The 20897-nt window shown below is 49.2% G+C and overlaps 1 pseudogene; it reads left to right on the top strand.

Annotated features, from left to right (window-relative positions):
• Positions 1-20897, top strand: part of LOC147083937 (uncharacterized) — a 455464-nt pseudogene that overhangs the window by 204608 nt on the left and 229959 nt on the right.

Genomic DNA, 20897 nt, shown 5'->3' with positions numbered 1-20897 from the left:
TACGCGGATTTGAGGTCGATAGTCGAGAAGACTCAGTATTGCGCAATCTGGTTGACCATTTCTGATATGCGGGGTAAAGGGTAGGCGTCCAGCTGGGTATAAATATTAACAGTCTGGCTGTAGTCAATTACCATCCGTTTCTTTTCGCTATTTTTAACTATGACTACTTGGGCATGCCACGGACTGGTACCGCATTCAATAATGCCTTCCCGCAGGAGTCTGTCCACTTCCGCCTTGATAAAGTGTCTCTCTTCCAGACTGTACCATCTACTTTTGGTCGCTATGGGCCTACAGTTCGGAGCGAGATTAGCGAATAAAGAGGGCGGGCTGATTTTTAAGGTTGATAGGCCACAGACTGTGAGTGGCGGCTGGGACCCGCCATATGCTAGCGTGACACTTTCGTGGTGGCACTGGAAGTCCAGGCCCAAGATTACATTAACACAGAGTTCTGGCATCACGAGGAGTTTAAAATCCTTGTAGTCCGTGCCTTTTACAGTCAGTGTTACCACACAGTAGCCCAAAATGTCCGAAGTGTGGGGCTTAGCAGCCATAGCAATTCTGCTCCGTGTAGGGGTTACCGTTAATGAATGCTGCCGTACCAGGCTAGGGTGGACAAAACTCTCGGTACTCCCTCAGTCAATTAAACATTTCGTTAAATTCCCGTTTACCTGTATGTCCATCATGGATTTTGTCAACGGGTGTGGCCTGGATTGATCCACCGTGATCGAAGCCACTGTTGGGCCCTGGGCGGCCGTTGAGTCGGGAAAAGATGGCGGATCCCAAGATGACGGCCCGCACGGCACGCACGAGGCAGTGACGGAGTTGGAAATCGGATTCCCCCTGCAGACTTTGCTAAAATGCCCCTTTTTCTTACATTTGAAGCATGTAGCGTCCTTCGCTGGGCATCGTTGTCTGGGGTGCTTGGCCTGGCCGCAGAAGTAGCATTTCGGGCCTCGAGACATTGCCGCTGTAGTAGGACTCCTGGGTGAACTTCTGTGTGGGGACTCCGGTGGTGTAGAGCTGGTCTGAGACCTGGATGGCTGATTCCAAGATGGCGGCCCGCTCGGCGCGCACGAGGCGGTGAGGGCTGCATGGCCGGAAGAATAAGAGTCAGAGTTTTTCTGGGCCACGTCCAGCGATCGCGCAGTGGCCACTGCCTTTTTTAAGTCCAGGACCTCCTTCTCCAGCAGTCTCTGCCGGATATAATTCGATTTGAGGCCCGTGATGAAGGAATCGCGGACCAATTCGTCAGAGTACACGTTGGCCGTCACGGCCTTGCAGTTACAGTCCCGGACCAAGTCCTTTAGGCCCTGTAAGAAATCGTCCATTGATTCCTCAGGTCGCTGCCTGCGTGTAGCCAGCAGATGTCTGGCGTACACTTCGTTTACCGGCCTCTGGTATTGGGCCTTCAGGATAGTGATGGCCTCCGTGTAAGAGGTGGCATCCCGGATGAACGAATAAATCCGATGATTAACAAGAGTAGTCAGTAGACTCAGTTTATCTACCTCGCTAGCGGATGAGGCCCTCGCGAAGAGTTTGAAGCATTTGAGCCAGTGTCCAAATTGATTTGATGCTTCAGCAGAATGTGGATCCAAGTCCAGACGCTTTGGTTTTAGGAGTCGATCCATCCTAGTATTCTTTAGTGATTAAAATTGATGGGCCTTCAATAACCACAAAACTAGAAGTTATAGACTTTAACAAGTTGGCTTTTAATCACTAAGATCAGAGCTAACATCTCAACACACTGACTGGCTCGCAGGAATGAGTCATACAGATCCTGGGATCTTTATGTAAGAGAAGTCAGGGGCGGAGCCAAGAGCCAAGACCTGGAACCTTCCAGGTTAGTCAGGAAAGAGGAAGTGAAACTATACACCGTGTGGGGGAGGGTAATATACATGAGTGCAAAACGAATACAGGCAAGACACAGATTTCATTACACCCTCCAACAGTGCGGCGCTTCCGCAGTACTGCACCTCCGATGGAGCAGCGCTCCGAGCACTGCACCTCCAACAGTGTGGCGCTTCCGCAGTACTGCACCTCCGATGGAGCAGCGCTCCGAGCACTGCACCTCCAACAGTGCGGCGCTTCCGCAGTACTGCACCTCCGATGGAGCAACGCTCCGAGCACTGCACCTCCAACAGTGCGGCGCTTCCGCAGTACTGCACCTCCGATGGAGCAGCGCTCCGAGCACTGCACCTCCAACAGTGCGGTGCTCCCTCACTACTGCCCCTCCAAAAGTGCAGCGCTCCCTCAGTACTGTCCCTCTGACACTGCAGCGCTCCCTCAGTACTGCCTCCCGCCGACAGTGCGGCGCTCCCTCAGTATTCCCCCTCCGACAGTGCCACGCTCCTTCAGCACCGCACTGGAGTGTCAGCCCCTCAAGCCTGCTCCGCCATGCAATGCGATCATGGCTGATCATCCAAATTCAGTACCCGATCCCTGCTTTCTCCCCATACCCCTTGATCACTTTAGCCTTAAGAAATATATCCAACTCCTTCTTGAATATATTTAATGAATTGGCCTCTACTGCCTTCTGTGGTAGAGAATTCCACAGGTTCACCACTCTCTGGGTGAAGAAACTCCTCCTCATTTCTGTCCTAAATGGCCTACCCTTTATCCTTAGACTGTGATCCCTGGTTCTGGACTCCCCGACCATCGGGAACATCCTTCCTGCATTTAGTCTGTCTAGTCTTGTCAGAATTTTATAAGTTTCAATGAGATCCCCTCTCATTCTTCTAAACTCCAGCAAGTACAAGCCCAATCGACCCAATCTCTCCTCATACATCATTCCTGCCATCCTAGGTATCAGCCTGGTGAATCTTCGCTGAACTCCTTCCATGGCATGAACATCCTTCCTCAGATAAGGTGACCAAAACTGCACACAATACTCAAGGTGTGGTCTCACCAAGTCCCTGTACAACTGCAGCAAGACATCCTTGTTCTTGTACTCGAACCCTCTCGCTACGAAGGCCAACATATCATTTGCCTTCTTAACTCTGTGTGGAGTTTGCACATTCTCCCCATGTTTGCGTGGGTTTTCTCCGGGTGCTCCGGTTTCCTCCCACAGTCCAAAGATGTGCGGGTTAGGTTAATTGGCTATGATAAATTGACCCTTAGTGTTAGGGGGATTAAATACATGGGGTTACAGGGATAGGGTGGGAGATGTGTTGGTGTAGGGGTTACGGGGATCGGGTGGGATATGTGTCGGTGCAGACTCGATGGGCCGAAATGGCCTCTATCTGCACTGTGGGGTTTCTGTGATTCTGTGAACCGCCTGCTGCACCTGCATGCTTACCTTCAGCGACTGGTGCACAATAACACCCAGGTCTCGCTGCACTTCACCTTCTCCCAATCTATTGCCATTTAGATAATAATCTGCCTTCCTGTTTTTGCCACCAAAGTGGACAACCTCACATTTATCCACGTTATATTGCATCTGCCATGTTTCTGCCCAATCACCCAACATGTCCAAATCATCCTGGAGTTTCTCGACATCCTCCTCACAGCACACACGCCCACCCAGCTTTGTGTCGTCTGCAAATTTGGAGATATTATATCTAGTTCCCTTGTCTAGATCATTAATATATATTGTGAATAGCTGGGGTCCTAGGACCGATCCTTGCGGTACCCCACTAGTCACTGCCTGCCACTCGGAAAAAGACCCGTTTATTCCAACTCATTGCTTTCTATCTGCTAACCAGTTCTCTATCCAAGTCAATACCTTGCCCCTAATCCCATGTTCCTTAACTTTACATGCTAATCTCTTATGTGGGACCTTATTGAAAGCCTTCTGAAAGTCCAAATACACCACATCCACTGGTTCTCCCTTATCTATTTTACCAGTTACATCCTCAAAAAATTCCAGTGGATTAGTCAAGCATGATTTACCTTTTGTGAATCTATGTTGACTTTGTCCGATCCTGTCACTGTTTTCCAAGTGCTCAGCAATTACATCTTTTATAATTCACTCTAGCTTTTTCCCCCACTACCGATGTCAGGCTACCGATGTAATTCCGATGTAATTACCGATGTAATTACACTACCGATGTAATTCCCCGCTTTGTCTCTACCACCCTTTGTGAACAGTGGGGTAACATTAGCTACCTTCCAATCCATGGGTACAGTTCCAGATTCCAGCGAATTTTGGAAGATGATCAGCAATGCATCTACTATTTCTAGGACCACTTCCTTAAGTACCCTAGGATGTAGATTATCAGGCCCTGTGGATTTATCGGCCTTCAATCCCATCAATTTCCCTAACACCATTCCCCTACAAATACTGATTTCTTTCAGTTCCTCCCTTTCATCAGGCCATATGTTCCCCAGCATCTCTGGGAGGTTATTTGTGTCCTCCTTTGTGAAGACAGAACCAAAATATGTATTTAATTGGTCTGCCATTTCTTTGTTCCCCATTATAAATGCCCCTGATTCTGACTGCAAGGGACCTATGCTTGACTTCACCAATCTTTTTCTCTTCACATATCTATAAAAGCTTTTACAGTCAGTTTTTATGTTCCCTGAAAGCTTACTCTCGTATTCTATTCTCCCTTTCTTAATTAATCGCTTTGTCCTCCTTTGTTGAATCCTAAACTGCTCCCAATCCTCTGGATTACTGCTTTTTCTGGCCAATTTATATGTCCTCTCCTTGGATCTTATGCTATCCCTAATTACCCTCGTTAGCCACGGTTGAGTCACCTTTTTTGTTTTATTTTTATGCCAAACTGGGATGAACAAATTCTGTAGTTCATCCATGCGGCCTTTGAATGTTTGCCATTGCCTATCCACCGTCAAGCCTTTGAGTGACATTCCCCAATCAATCCTACCCAACTCGCGCCTCAGACCATCGCAGTTTCCTTTACTTTAATTCAGGACCCTAGTCTCTGATTCAACAACTTAATTCTCCATCTTAATGAAGAATTCTATCATATTATGATCGATCTGACCCAAGGGGCCTCGTACAACAAGACTGTTAATTAATCCTTTCTTGTTACATAATACCCAGTCTAAGATGGCCTGATCTCTGGTTGGTTCCTCGACATATTGGTACAGGAAACCATCCCGTAAACACTCCAGGAATTCCTCCTCCACAATATTGTTACTAATTTGGTTAGCCCAAATTAATGTATAATTTTGTATGCTTCAATGCGATCCCCTCTCATTCTTCTGAATTCAAGAGAATGCAGGTCTAGTTTACTCAATCTCTTCTAATACGACAGTCCCGCCATCCCAGGAATCAATCTCGTGAACCTTTGTTGCACTCACTCTATGGCAAGTATATCCTTCCTTAGGTAAGGAGACCAAAATTGTACACAGTACTCCAGGTGTGGTCTCACCAAGGCCCTATATAATTGGAGGCAGTGTTGGTGGTACCTCTCCAGTGCTTTGAGGTGCACTGGAGAGGTACCACCAACGCTGCCTCCGCAAGATCCTGCAGATTCATTGGCAGGATAGGTGCACCAACGTCAGTGTTCTCGCTCAGGCCAACATCCCCAGCATCGAAGCTTTGACCACGCTCGATCAGCTCCGATGGACGGGTCCCATTGTCCGCATACCCGATAGGAGACTCCCAAAACAAGCGCTCTACTCGGAGCTCCGGCACGGCAAGAGAGCCCCAGGTGGGCAGAGGAAAGGCTTCAAGGACACCCTCAAAGCCTCCTTGAAAAGGTGCAACATCCCCACTGATAGCTGGGAATCCCTGGCCCAAGACCGCACAAAGTGGAGGAGAAGCATCCGAGAAGGCACCGAACACCTCGAGTCTCTTTGCCGGGAGCAAGCGGAAGCCAAGCGCAAGGAGCGCACGTCAACCCAAGCACCCCACCCGCCCGCCCCTTCAACTACTGTCTGCCCCACCTGTGTGAACTCATCAGTCACCTGAGAACTCATTTTTAATGTGTAAGCAAGTTATCCTCGGTTCCGAGGGACTGCCTAAGAACAAGATATAATTGGAGTAAAACTTCTTTACTCCTGTACTCAAATCCTCTTGTAATGAAGGCCAGCATACCATTTGCCTTCTTAACCGCCTTTCATGACCACCGGACGTCCCAAAGTGCTTTACAGCGAATGAAGTACTTTTGAAGTGTAGTCACTGTTGTAATGTGGGAAATGCGGCAGCCAATTTGCGCACAGCAAGCTCCCACAAACAGCAATGTGATAATGACCAGATAATGTTTTTTCGTCATTTTGATTGAGGGATAAATATTGGGCTCAAAACACCGGGGCTAATGTCTTTGAAATAGCACCACGGGATCTTTTACGTCCACCTGAGGGGGCAGACAGGGGCCTCAGTTTAACGTCTCATCCGCAAGACCGCTTATCCGATACTGCAGCGCTCCTTCATTACTGCCCCTCCAACAATGCGGCTCTCCCACAGCATTGCTTCCCCCGACAATGCGCCGCTCCCGCAGTACTGCCCCTCCGACAGTGCGGCGCTCCCTCAGTACTGCCCCTCCGACAGTGCGGCGCTCCCTCAGTACTGCCCCTCCGACAGTGCGGCGCTCCCTCAGTACTGCCCCTCCGACATTGTGGCGCTCCCTCAGCACCGCACTGGAGTGTCAGCCTCGCTTTATATGCTCAAGTCCCTGGAGCGGGACTTGAACCCACAACCTTCTGACTCTGCTATCCACTGAGCCACAGCTGACTCCAGTCTTTTACACAGTTTCATCATAACTTTCTTGCTTTTGCACTCTACGCCTCTCCTAAAGCAGGGGAGTTATGATGAATTGTTAAACAGTTTTTTTTGCAGAGTGTTGGAAACAATTGTGCATTTGAAAGCAGCTTGTATTGTGAAGCTTGTGCCCCTTTGCCAGGCCCGCTGCCTGCGGCCCCTCTCCCAGATTCCAGCCCCAGCTCTGTGCTGACTGAGCTGCTCTCACCTGGGGACAGCGCGTCACAATCGGCCCCAGCGCACCTGAGCTGGAGAGGAGGCCCCGCCCCCTTGCTGCGCCGCCATTGGTTGGAGGACCAGGCCGCCCAGTTCAGTCCTCCCAGCTCAGCCCTCTTCCTATTGGTCAGCGCTCCCGTCAGTCACAGGCCCGGGCCGGCCTCCATCCACCTGACAGGCCTCTTCCTATGATGACGTCACAATCGGGCCCCAGCCTCAGCGCCGGGGGAGGAAGGTCCCGCCCCCTTGCCGCGCAGCCATTGCTTGGCGGACCAGGCCGCCCAGTTCAGTCCTCCCAGCTCAACCCTCTTCCTATTGGTCAGCGCTCCCGTCAGTCAGAATCACAATGCTCCGGCTCACTCCGCCCCCCCGCGTAGTTCAATCCACTCCGTTCGGCGTCCGCGGAGGTCCCGCCCGCCCGACTCTCAGGTTTGGTTTTTCTCGTATTTTACTTTATAATCTCGCTCTCCGCTACCCCCTCACCTCGATTTAAATCGATTCCCCAACACTTTACTTTACCCCGGCCGCTGATTCCGCCTCTTCCCCGGGCCCGGCCTTCCGTCTGCACTCCGGAGGCCCCGCGCAGGCGCACTGGCAGGGGAACGGCGGGTGATTGACAGGTGACGATTGATAGAAGCGCCTGCCCGCGCTGTGATTGGTGCAGGGGAAGGCAAGTGGGCGTGTCCGGGCCCCGGGCCCACGTGGGGGAAGTCAAAGGCTGGTTGGAGCGCATGCGCAGCCCGCCTCGCACCGTTGGGAAGCTTTTCAAATATTTTTTTTGCGAAACAAATTGAAAACAGCCATTAATTCCCCCAACCTCCTCCCCTCTAAAGTGCGATTATTATTATTCTTGTTTTTCCTCATTTGTGTGGGGTGTCTTTTTTTACCTTGCGGTGGCGTGCGCCGATCCAACCGACCCCTTGGCGTTGCGTGCTGGCGTCAGCGCGTAATCGGAGGGGGGTGATTGACGCGAGGCGCCCGCCAATCAGGAGCGCGGAAAACACGAGGAGGACCGGGCGGGCTGACGGTCCTCCAACCAATGGCGGCGCGGGAGGGGGGCGGGACCTCGGTGGGCTGCAGGCCGCTTTCCTGCTTTCATTGTCTGCAGGAGCTGTTAAAGGGAAGCGGAGGAGGTGGTGGGAAAAACCAGCTTGAGTGTTTATTCCTTTGCATTACCTTTATTGCAAGGCTATTCATCAACTGCATTCATTTAAAAATAAGTGAACCTTTTCTCTTTTCGACTTTTATCCAGAGAAAAGAGCCCTGGTGCTGTGAACATTTTGGTGGGCAGCCACTTTTAAAGGGACAAAGACCAGCATTCTTCCTCCTCTCTCTCTTGTGAGTATTTGTGGTGCGTGAGGGGGGGGCGGGGGAGGTGAGTCAAAGGGGACTGCGGCCCCTTTTCAACAAAAACAATTGCTTGGCCATTTAAAGGGGAATGGGTGCCCCCCAGGTATTTAAAGGGGCAGTGCCTCTCTCTTTCTGTATCATGTAAGAGCAGGGAGGTTCTGCTTGAACTTTGCAAAACACCAGTTAAGCCACCGGCTAGAGTGCTGCGTGCAGTTCTGCTCGCCCCATTGCAGCAAAGATGTGACTGCTCGAGACGGGAGATTTACGAGGATGTTGCCAGGACTAGAGAATTTCAGCTACAAGGAAAGATTGAATACATAGAAACATAGAAGATAATCTACATCCTAGGGTACTTAAAGAAGTGGCCCTAGAAATAGTAGATGCATTGCTGGTCATCTTCCAAAATTCGATAGACTCTGGAACAGTACCCATGAATTGGCGGGTAGCTAATGTTACCCCACTGTTCAAAAAAGGTGGTAGAGAGAAAACGGGGAATTATAGACCGGTAAGCCTGGCATCGGTCGTGGGGAAAATGCTAGAGTCTATTATAAAAGATGTAATAGCAGAGCACTTGGAAAACAGTGACCGGATCGGACAAAGTCAACATGGATTTACAAAAGGTAAATCGTGCTTGACTAATTGCTGGAATTTTTTGAGGATGTAACTGGTAAAATAGATAAGGGAGAACCAGTGGATGTGGTGTATTTGGACTTTCAAAAGGCTTTCGATAAGGTCCCGCATAAGAGATTAGCGTGTAAAGTTAAAGCACATGGGATTGGGGGCAAGGTATTGACTTGGATAGAGAACTGGTTGGCAGACAGAAAGCAAAGAGTTGGAATAAACGGGTCTTTTTCCGAGTGGCAGGCAGTGACTAGTGGGGTACCGCAGGGATCGGTCCTTGGACCCCAGCTATTCACAATATATATTAATGATCTAGACGAGGGAACTAGATGTAATATCTCCAAATTTGCAGACGACACAAAGCTGGGTGGGCGAGTGTGCTGTGAGGAGGATGTCGAGAAACTACAGGATGATTTGGACAGGTTGGGTGATTGGGCAGAAGCATGGCAGATGCAATATAACGTGGATAAATGCGAGGTTATCCACTTTGGTGTCAAAAACAGGAAGGCAGATTATTATCTGAACGTAGGAAAACGTCCCAAGGTGCTGCACAGGAGTATTGTAAGACATTGAAAAATGTGACCCCGAGCCACAGAAGGAGAAATTCGGGCAGATAGCCAAAAGCTTGGTCACAGAGGTGGGTTTTGATCAGCCATGATCTCATTGAATGGCGGAGCAGGCTCGAGGGGCCGAATGGCCGACTCCTAAGAACATAAGAACATAAGAAATAGGAGCAGGAGTAGGCCAATCGGCCCCTCCAGCCTGCTCCGCCATTCAATAAGATCATGGCTGATCTGATCCTAACCGCCAATCCACTATCACAGAACCATCTCCTGAATCTAACAGAATTAGACACACGAAATAGGAGCAGGATCAGGCTACACGGCCCCTGGGCCCGCTCGGCTACCCACAGGGCCATGACCGATCCGAACCTAGACTCATGTCCAAATTCCTGCCCGCTCCCCATAACCCTTAATTCCCTTTACTTCTAGGAAACTGTCTATTTCTGTTTTAAATTTATGTAACGATGTAGCTTCTACAGCTTTTTGGGGCAGCATATTCCATGGACCTACCACCCTCTGAGTGAAGTAGTTCCTCCTCATCTCAGTTTTGAAAGAGCAGCCCCTTATTCTAAGACTATGCCCCCTAGTTCTAGTTTCACCCATCATCGGGAACATCTTCCCCGCATCCACCCGATCCAACCCCTTCACAGTCTTATATGTTTCAATAAGATCGCCTCTCATTCTTCTGAACTCCAATGAGTAGAGTCCCAATCTACTCAACCTCTCCCGGTGGCATAGTGGTTAGCACTGTTGCCTCACAGCGCCAGGGACCCGGGTTCGAATCCGGCCTCGGGTGACTGTCTGTATGGAGTTTGCACATTCTCCCCGTGTTTGCGTGGGTTTCCTCCGGGTGCTCCGGTTTCCTCCCACAGTCTAAAGATGTGCGGGTTAGGTTGATTGGCTATGATAAATTGACCCTTAGTGTTAGGGGGATTAAATACGTGGGGTTACGGGGATAGGGTGGGATATGTGTTGGTGTAGTGGTTACGGGGATCGGGTGGGATATGTGTCGGTGCAGGCTCGATGGGCCGAAATGGCCTCTATCTGCACTGTGGGGTTTAAAAAAAAAAATTAAAAAAAAATGTCCATCCCCTCATCCCCGCGATTAACCGAGTGAACCTTCTTTGTATTGACTTGAGAGCAAGTATGTCTTTTCTTAAGTATGGACACCAAAACTGTATGCAGTATTCCAGGTGCGGTGTCACCAATACCTTGTACAACTGAAGCAATACCTCCCTATTTTTATATTCTATCCCCCTAGCAATGAAAGCCAACACTCCATTGGCCTTCTTAATCACTTCCTGCACCTGCATACTGACCTTTTGAGTTTCGTGCACCAGGACCCCCAGATCCCTTTGTACTTCAGTACTTTCCAGTTTCTTGCCATTAAGATAATAACTTGCTCTACGATTTTTCCTGGCAAAGTGCATAACCTCACACTTTCCAGTATTGTATTCCATCTGCCAAATCTCTGCCCACTTACTTAGTCTGTCGATGTCCCCTTGCAGGTTTTTTATGTCCTCCTCACTCACTACTTTCCCTCCCATCTTAGTATCATCTGCAAACTTTGATATGTTACACTCGGTCCCCTCCTCCAAATCGTTAATATAGATTGTAAAGAGTTGGGGACCCAGCACTGACCCCTGCGGAACACCACTAGTTACTGATTGCCAGTCTGAGAATGAACCATTTATCCCAACTCTCTGCCTTCTGTTAGATAGCTAATCCTCTATCCATGCCAGAATATTACCCCCAATCCCGTGATTTTTTATCTTAAGCAATAATCTTTTGTGTGGTACCTTGTCAAATGCCTTTTGGAAGTCTAAATACACTACGTCCACTGGTTCCCCTTTATCCACCCTATATGTTACTTCCCCAAAGAACTCCAGCAAATTTGTCAAACATGACTTCCCCTTCATAAAACCATGCTGACTTTGTCGTATTAAATTATGTTTATCCAAATGTCCTGTTACTGTCTCCTTAATAATGGACTCTAAAATTTTACCTACCACAGATGTTAGGCTAACCGGTCTATAGTTTCCAGCCTTCTGTCTACTGCCCTTTTTAAATAAGGGTGTTACATTAGCAGTTTTCCAGTCTGCTGGGACCTTTGCTGAGTCCAGGGAGTTTTGGAAAATTATTACCAATGCATCCACAATCCCTACCGCCACTTCCCTCAAGACCCTAGGATGTAAGCCATCAGGTCCAGGTGATTTATCCGCCTTGAGTCCCATTATTTTACCGAGTACCACTTCCTTAGTGATTTTGATCGTGTTTAGCTCCTCCCCCCCATAGCCCCCTGTTTGTCCAGTGTTGGGATATTCTTAGTGTCCTCTACTTTAAAGACTGATACAAAATATTCATTCAGTGTTTTTGCCATCTCCATATTTCCCACCATTAATTTCCCGGTCTCATCCTCTAAGGGACCAACATTTACTTTAGCCACCCTTTTTCTTTTTATATAACTATAAAAACTCTTACTATCTGTTTTTATATTTTTTGCTAATTTACTTTCATAATCTATCTTCCCTTTCTTAATCAATCTTTTTGTTATTTTTTGCTGTCTTTTAAAGTTTTCCCGATCCTCTATCCTCCCACTAGATTTGGCTACCTTATTTGCCCTTGTTTTTAGTCGCATACTATTCTTAATTTCTTTACTTAGCCACGGATGGCTGTCTTTTCTTTTACACCCTTTTCTTCTCAGTGGAATATATATTTTTTGGAAGTTGTAAAATAACTCCTTAAATGTACACCACTGATCATGTATCGTCTTACCCTTTAATCTATTTTCCCAATCCACTCTACTCAATTCCGCTCTCATACCTTCATAGTCTCCTTTATTCAAGCTTAGCACGCTTGTTTGAGATCCAACCTTCTCATCCTCTAATTGAATATGGAATTCAACCATGTTATGGTCACTCGTTCCAAGGGGATCCTTTACTAGGACATTTTAAATTAATCCTGTCTCGTTACACAGGACCAGATCTAAGGTTGCTTGCCCCCTGGTCGGTTCAGTTACATACTGCTCAAGAAACCCATCCCTAATACACTCAATGAACTCATCCTCAAGGCAGCCCTGCCCAATTTGATTTGTCCAATTAATATGCTAGTTAAAATCCCCCATAATCATATTTGTTCCCTTATTACAAGCCTCAACTATTTCCTGATTAGTACTCCGTCCAACAGAGTTGCAACTGTTCGGAGGCCTATAGACTACGCCCACTAGTGTTTTTTTCCCCTTATTATTCCTTACCTCCACCCAAACTGTTTCATTATCCTGATCTTTTGACCCAATATCATTTCTCTGTATTACAGTGATTCCTTCCTTTATTAACATAGCCACCCCACCTCCCCTTCCTTCCTGCCTGTCCTTCCTGATCGTTAAATAACCTGGTATGTTTAATTCCCAGGCATTGTCACCCTGCAGCCATGTTTCTGTAATGGCCACAAGATCATACCCATATGTAGTTATTTGTGCCATTAACTCGTCTATTTTGTTACGAATGCTACGTGCATTCAGATAGAGAACTTTCAAATATGTTTTGTGACACTTAGTTCCTGCTTTTGCCCTTTTTATTACTTTACCTTTTACTCCATACCTTCTGCCCCTTCCTGACACGCTCTGGTTTTTAATTTCCCCACTGCTACCTAAGTCTATGACCTTCTCTGTTGTCATTTTTATTATTTGCTCTCTAGGAACTTCCCCCCCCCCCCCCCCCCCACTAGTTAGTTTAAAGCCCTCTCTACAGCCCTAGTTATATGATCCGCCAGGACACTAGTCCCAGCACTGGCCAAGTGAAGCCCGTCCCAACGGAACAGCTCCCTCCTGCCCCAGTACTGGTGCCAGTGTCCCAGGAAGCAAAACCCATTTCTCCCACACCAGTCTTTGAGCCACGCATTTAACTCTCTAATTTTATTTGTCCTAGCCAAATTCGCTCGTGGCTCAGGTAATAATCCAGAGATTATTACCCTTGAGGTTCTGTTTTTTAATTTGACCCCTAGCTGCTCATACTCCTTTAACAGAACCGGCTTCCTAGTCCTATCTACGTCGTTTGTACCAACATGGACCACGACAACTGGATCCACCCCCTCCCACTGCAAGTTTCTTTCCAGCCCAGAGGAGATGTCCTTAACCCTGGCACCAGGTAGGCAACACAGCCTTCGGGACTCTTGCTCTCGGCTGCAGAGAACTCTATCTATCCCCCTAATAATACTATCCCCTACCACTACAACATTTCTATTTACTCCCCCCTCTTGAATGGCCCCCCATTCCACGGTGCTGTGGCCAGGTTGCTTATCCTCCCTGCAGTCCCTGCTCCTGTCCCCACAGGGAGTAAGAACCTCGAACCTGTTGGACAAGAGCAAGGGCTGCGGCTCCTCCAGCTCTACCTCCTGGATCCCCGTACCTGCCTCACTTGTAGTCACACCGTCCTGTCCCTGACCATGGGCTACATCTGAATTAATTAACTTCATAGGTGTGACCACCTTCTGATACACAGAGTCCAGGTACTTCTCCCCCTCCCTGATGTGTCGCAGTGTCTGAAGCTCAGACTCCAGCTCACCAACACGGAGCTGGAGTTCCTGTAGCAGCAGACACTTGTCACAGATGTAATCACCGTGAGCTTCAATGGGGTCCACCGGCTCCCACATCTCGCAACAGTAACACATCACCTGCTCCATTCTATGTAATTAATTAAATTTTTTATTGTTAGTTATGGACACCCTCTGCCCGATTTATAGATGCTAGTATCCCCTTTAATTAATTGGATTTAAATTAAATCAATCCCTCGAATTACACCAGTTAAATGGTTTACCAACAGTCACTCTGCACCAGAAAGGCCTTATTAACTACAACCCACAGAGTTTAAGTTTGAGAAGAGCACCTAACACCCCACTTACCCTAGCTCACACTTACCCAAACTCACAGCACTTTCTGCTAACTCGCACTAGCACTGGTCTTTTTATACTGTTTGTTTGTTTACAGCCAAATGAGGCACCCCTGCTGATTGGTTAGAGAACTGGTTTCCACTGCCTGCTGTGCCAATTTACTCCTACTGCAGTGTTACCTTGTGCTCCTATTTTCTATGAAAGAGAGGCGGAGAGGTTCAGAGAGGGAATTCCAGAGCTTAGGGCCGAGGCAACAGAAGACACGGCCGCTGATGGTGCAGCGATTATAATCAGGGATGCTCAAGAGGGCAGAATTGGAGGAGTGCAGATGTCTTGGGGGGGGGGCGGGGGGAAGGAGGTTGTTTTCTTTGGAACCGAGGAGGCTGAGGGGAGACCTGATTGGGGTGTATAAAATTCGGAGCGGCCTAGATAGGAAGGACCTATTTCCCTTGGCAGAGGGGTCCACAACCAGGGGGCGTAGATTTAAAGAAATTGTTCGGAGCTTTAGAGGGGAGTTGAGGAGAAATGTTTTCACCCAGTGGGTGGTGGGGGTCTGGAACTCACTGCCTGACAGGGTGGTAGAGGCAGAAACTCTCATCACATTTTAAAAGTACTTGGATGTGCACTTGAAGTGCCGTAACCTACAAGGCTACGGACCAAGTGCTGGAAAGTGGGATTAGTGTGGATAGCACTTAATCGGCCGGCACGGACAAGATGGGCTGAATGGCCTCCTTCTGTGCCATAATCTTTCTGTGATTCTATCGCGGGGGGCGGGTGGTTGTGAGGCTGAAGGGAATAACTAAGATAGGGAGGGGCGAGGCCATGGAGGGATTTGAAAACAAGGATGAGAATTTTGAAATCGAAGCACTGCTTAACCGGGAGCCAATGTAGGTCAGTGAGCACAGGGGTGATGGGTGAACGGGACTTGGCGTTGAGTTACGACACGGGTAGTTTTGGATCACCTCAAGTTTACGTGGGGTAGAATGTGGGAGGCCAGCCAGGAGTGCATTGGAATAGTCGAGTCTAGAGGTAACAAAGGCCTGGGTGAGGGTTTCAGCAGTGGATGAGCTGAGGCAGGGGCGGAGACGGGCGATGTTACTGAGGTGGAAATAGGCGGTCTTTGTTATGCTGCAGATATGTGTTCAGAAGCTCATTTCAGGGTCAAATATGACACCAAGGTTGTGAACAGTGTGGTTCACCCTCAGACAGATGTTAGGGAGAGGGATGGAGCCAGTCGGTCTTCCCGATATTTAATTGGAGAAAATTTCTGCTCATCCAGAACTGGATGTCGGACAAGCAGTCTGAGAATTTAGACACTGTGGAGGGGTCGAGAGAAGTGATGGTGAGCTCGACCTGGGTGTTGTCAGCGTACATGTGGAAACTGAGGCTGTGTTTTCGGATGATGTCGCCAAGGGGCAGCATTTAGATGAGAAATAGGAGGGGCCCAAGGATAGATCCTTGGGGGACACCAGAGGTAACGATGCAGGAGTGGGAAGAGAAGCCATTGCAGGTGATTCTGTGGCTACGATTAGATAGATAAGAATGGAACCAGGCGAGTGCAGTCCCACCCAGCTGGACGACGGTGGAGAGGTGTTGGGAGAATGACGGAGTGGTCAACCGTGTCAAAGGCTGCAGACAAGTCAGGAAGGACGAGGAGGGATAGTTTACCTTTGTCACAGTCACAAAGGATGTCATTTGATGAGACTTGATTTGACTTCAGGGCCAAGTCAGTGAGGGTGGATTGGGCTGTTTCTGGCCCGCTGGTTATTGTGGGCACGGCTGGACACCAGTGGGACCGGCACTGCCATGTTTGTTCTTTGATGCATAATTAGCCAAAAAAGTTCCTACTCCCCCCTTACCCTTTCTACACTCCTTTTACAGGGTTTTAGAAGTGGAGCATTTACAGACAGGAAGCTCAAACCAAACATCACCTCAAGATCTGACAGAGTCGCTCGATTCATCAGGACCTGATTCAGTCGCTCCTTGAATCTGCTGGCACCCCCGTGAGTTCACACTGGGGAGAGACCTTTAAAATGTTCTGAAAGAGCTTCAGAATCTACAAATACCTGAAGCGACACCAGTGCCTACAAACTGGGGGAAACCCGGGCACCGTGTGTGGAAGGCATTCACTCAGTCATCCACTTCGATGATACACCAGCAAGATCACACTAGGGAGAGACCTTTAACCCGCTCCGTGTGTGGGAAGTGTTGTGTCCGTGTGTTAATAGAGACACTGAAGGCAGGAGTTGGTTTCACAGGTGTTTACTGAACAAAGTCTGGAGGTGAACTTACTGATACAACACAATATACAGGCTTATATAGCCCGAGTGGCCATTACCGGCATTACAGTACACGGGGTTCTTAAAGGCACATACACTACAGGAAGGGATTAATTGCACCCTTCGTGCTGCTGAGACACCAGCTTGTCCACACCGATGAGAGACCTTTGACCTGCTCCGTGTTTTTGAAGCGATTCTCTCATTCTGCCACCCTCCTGAGACACCAGCTTGTTCACAGTGATGAGAGACCGATTAAATGTTCTGACTGTGGGAAAAGATTTAAAAGGTCCCAGGATCTGAAGAGACACCAGCTGGAGAGGGCAGGAGAGATTCTGTTCATCTGCTCCATGTGTGGGAAGGGATTCACTCGGTCCTCGAATCTGCTGGCACACCAGCGCCTTCACACTGGGGAGAGGCCGCTGAAACATTCCGACTGTGGGAAAAGCTTTCAAATGTCCCAGGAGCTGAAGGGACACCAGCTGGAGAGAGCAGGAAAGAGGCCATTCACCTGCTCCGTGTGTGGGAAGGGATTCACTCAGTCATCCCACCTGGTGAGACACCAGCGAGTTCACACTGGGGAGAGGGTGTTCACCTGCACTGTGTGTGGGAAGGTATTCACTCAGTCGTCCAACCTACTCACACACCAGCGAGTTCACACTGGGGAGAGACCGTTCACCTGCTCTGTGTGTGGGAAGGGATTCACTCAGTCATCCCACCTGGTGAGACACCAGCGAGTTCACACTGGGGAGAGGATGTTCACCTGCACTGTGTGTGGGAAGGTATTCACTCAGTCGTCCAACCTACTCACACACCAGCGAGTTCACACTGGGGAGAGACCGTTCACCTGCTCTGTGTGTGGGAAGGGATTCACTCAGTCATCCCACCTGGTGAGACATCAGCGATATCACACTGGGGAGAGACCATTTAAATGTTCTGACTGTGGAAAGAACTTTAAAAGCTCTGGGAATCTGAAGGTACACCAGCGAGTTCACACTGGGGAGAGGGCGTTCACCTGCTCCGTGTGTGGGAAGGGATTCACTCAGTTCTCCAACCTGCTGAGACACCAGCGAATTCACACTGTTCTAGTCATAGTCATAGAGTCATAACGGCACAGAAGGAGGCCATTTGGCCCATCGAGTCCGTGCCAGCTCTCTGTAGAGCAATCCAGTCAGCCCCATTCCCCCGCTCTATCCCCGTAGCCCTGCAAGTTTATTTCTCTCAAGTGCCTATCCAGTCTCCCCTTGAAAACATCGAGTGTCTCCGCTTCCACCACTTCCGTCGGCAGCGAGTTCCAGGTCCTCACCACTCGCTGCGTAAAAAAGTTTTCCCTCACATCCCCCCTGTATCTCTTGCCCAAAACCTTAAATCTGTGTCCCCTAGTCCTTGTACCATCAACTAGTGGGAACAGCCTTTCCCCGTCTCGCCTATCCAAACCCGTCATAATCTTGTACACCTCTGTCAAATCACCCCTCAACCTCCTTTGCTCTAAGGAAAACAAATCCATTTTCTCCAACCTGTCCTTGTAGCTAAGATCCCCCATCCCCGGACCTTTCTGGTAAATCTCCTCTGCACCCTCTCAATGGCCTTCACATCCTTCCTAAAGTGTGGTGACCAGAACTGGACGCAATACTCCAGTTGTGGCCTAACCAGCGCTTTATAAAGTTTCAGCATAACTTCTCTACTTTTGTACTCAATACCTCTATTTATGAAGCCCAAGATCCCAAATGCTTTGCTAACCACTCTCTCAATATGTCCCACCACCTTCAGGGACCTACGCACATTAACTCCCAGGTCCCTCTGTCCCTGCACACTCTTTAAAACTGTGCCATTAAGTGTATATTGCCTCTCCCTGTCCCTTCTGCCAAAATGCATCACCTCACACTTCTCTGTATTAAATTCCATCTGCCACTTGTCTGCCCATTCTGCTAGCCTTTCTATGTCCTGTTGCAGTCGATTGGTGTCATCCTCACTGTTTGCCACACCCCCAAGTTTGGTGTCATCGGCAAATTTAGAAATTCTACTCTGTATTCCAATATCCAGGTCATTTATATATATCAAAAAAATTATATAAGTGTTATTCTGATGATTCCCTTCTTTTGACTGTTCTTGGTGTTACATAGAATGTACAGCACAGAATCAGGACTTTCAACCCAACTGGTCCATGCCGGTGTTTATGCCCCACACCCACCCTACTTCAATTCACCCAATCAACATATCCTCCTATTCCTTACACACTCATGTGGCTTCCCCTTAAATGCATCTGTACTTTTAGCCTCAACTACTCTTTGTGGTGGTGAGTTCCACATTCTCACCACTCTCTGGGTAAAGAAGTTTCTCTTGAATTCCCTCCTGGATTTATTAGTGGCCATCTTATATTTCGTGGATATTAAAACCCCAATAACTGGACTGGATTTTAATATTCTGTATCAATAAATCAGCTTTGTTTGAAACACCCAGTCTATTGAGTCCTTGTTTCTAAGATAAGCCGAGAGCTAATTGTTGACTTGTTACAGACATTCCCTGTCCTCTCAATGTCGGTGTCCAGGGGAGAAGCTGATGGGTTTGTGTTACTTTCTTAAAGTGAATTTTTGTGCTCAAGAAGGTGCTGGATGTCACTGTGGGGAAAGGAACATTTTAACATTCTCAGCACCTGGTGTCAACATCAAACACTCCCAGGCCAGGTACAGCATGGGTTAAATACAGAGTAAAGCTCCCTTTACACTGTCCCATCAAACACTCCCAGGGCTGTACAGCACGGGTTAGATACAGAGTAAAGCTCCCTGTACACTGTCCCATCAAACACTCCCAGGGCAGGTACAGCACGGGTTAGATACACAGTAAAGCTCCCTCTACACTGTCCCATCAAATGCTCCCACGGCAGGTGCAGCACGGGTTCGATACAGAGTAAAGCTCCCTCTACACTGACCCATCAAACACTCCCCGGCAGGTACAGCACGGGTTAGATACAGAGTAAAGCTCCCTCTGCACTGTCCCAGCAAACACTCCCAGGGCAGGTACAGCACGGGTTAGATACAGAGTAAAGCTCCCTCTAAACTGTCCCATCAGACACTCCCAGGGCAGGGGCAACACGGGTTAGATACAGAGTAAAGCTCCCTCTACACTGTCCCATCAAACACTCCCAGGGCAGGTACAGCACGGGTTAGATACAGAGTAAAGCTCCCTCTACACTGTCCCATCAAACACTCCCAGAGCAGGTACAGCACGGGTTAGATACAGAGTAAAGCTCCCTCTACACTGTCCCATCAAACACTCCCAGAGCAGGTACAGCACGGGTTAGATACAGAGTAAAGCTCCCTCTATCTTGTCACATCAAACACTCCCACGGCAGGTACAGCACGGGTTAGATACAGAGTAAAGCTCCCTCTACACTGTCCCAGCAAACACTCCCAGGGCAGGTACAGCACGGGTTAGATACAGAGTGTCAGCCGTGGCTCAGGCGGCAGCACTCTCCCCTCTGAGTCAGAAGGTTGTGGGTTGAAGTCCCACTCCAGAGACTCGAGTCTAAAACTCTGTGCTGCCCCTGCAGTGCAGTGCGGAGGTAGTAAAGCCCAGTGCAGAGTAAAGTTCCCTCTGCACTGCTCCACTAACAGGGCTGAGCCCCAAACTCAGAAGAGCGCCCTCTGCTGCATTCCACTTGTCTCAGCAGCGGGAGAAGCAGGCGGCGGAAGTCCCGCCCCTCGAACACCCCGATTGGTTGGAGGACCCGCCGCCATCTGAGTCCTCCGAGCTCCGCCCGCTCTCTCCCTATTGGTCGGAGCTCCCGTCAGTCACCGCCGTGGAGTTGATGACGTGGCCCAGTCAGGCTCCCTGCAGAAGACAAGGGGCTGCGGCCGCTCGGTGCCGGGAGGGCGCTGGGACGGTGCGGTTTGTATTTTCTTTTTATTTATCTCCCCGCCCGCGCTTCTCTCCGCTATATATAAAAAAACCCTGATAAAACTCACTTTCCGCCGGTGATCCGGACCCTCGCGGTTGCCCGGGCCTTCCCCAGAATGCGAGGCCCTGCGCAGGCGCAGTAGCGGCTCAACTTCGGAGCGGGGCCCGGCGGCGCATGCGGAGTAGGGGGAGGGGGAGGGGCCTGTTCAGAGGGGGCGGATGATTGACAGGGGCCCAGGGGGTGTGCTGAGCATGCGCGGTGCGGGCCGGGCGCCTGTGGAGCAGGAGAGGGCGGGGCCATGGGGCGCATGCGCGGGGTCAGCTGCAACTTTAGAGTCACAAAGGGACCGAGTGTCTTCGAGTCTCTCCCCTCCTCTTCTAATTTCCTGTAAAACCAGTTTATAAAAGTCATCACTGAAAGTA

The sequence above is a fragment of the Somniosus microcephalus genome, unplaced genomic scaffold (genome assembly GCF_052327205.1).
Source record: "Somniosus microcephalus isolate GS21.2 unplaced genomic scaffold, FLI_Smic_1.0 scaffold13, whole genome shotgun sequence".
NCBI classification, from domain to species: Eukaryota; Metazoa; Chordata; class Chondrichthyes; order Squaliformes; family Somniosidae; genus Somniosus; species Somniosus microcephalus.
This window is presented reverse-complemented; position numbering and strand designations above follow the sequence as displayed.